At 71.3% G+C, this 261-nt stretch overlaps 1 protein-coding gene across 1 annotated transcript in view; it reads left to right on the top strand.

Moving 5' to 3' along the window:
- LOC103770727 (ras-specific guanine nucleotide-releasing factor 1-like) overlaps positions 1–261 on the top strand; it is a gene marked incomplete at both ends in the record, with an annotated part of 5672 nt that overhangs the window by 1845 nt on the left and 3566 nt on the right. The gene's annotated exons all lie outside the window — the stretch shown is intronic.

Raw genomic sequence — 261 nt, forward strand, 5'->3', positions numbered from 1 at the left:
GGTGAGCCCATGGGCTGTGCTGGAGTGCTGCTGGGGTCACTGGCTGAGCTGGGGGGGCTGCCGGGCAGGCGCGGGGGTCCCGGGGGCTCTGGCAGCTTGGCGTGCAGAGCAGGAAGGCTGCAGTTGCAGAGGTGGGTGCGTGGGGCTGTTCCTGGCTGACGCCCCAGTGCTGAAGTAGAGAAGAAGAGTCGATCGTGCCCGTCCGTGTGCGCGGGGGGCACCCCGGTGAGGCCGGCTGGGTGCAGGGGTGGGGCCACGGGA

This window comes from Merops nubicus, unplaced genomic scaffold (genome assembly GCF_000691845.1).
Source record: "Merops nubicus isolate BGI_N331 unplaced genomic scaffold, ASM69184v1 scaffold29013, whole genome shotgun sequence".
NCBI lineage: Eukaryota > Metazoa > Chordata > Aves > Coraciiformes > Meropidae > Merops > Merops nubicus.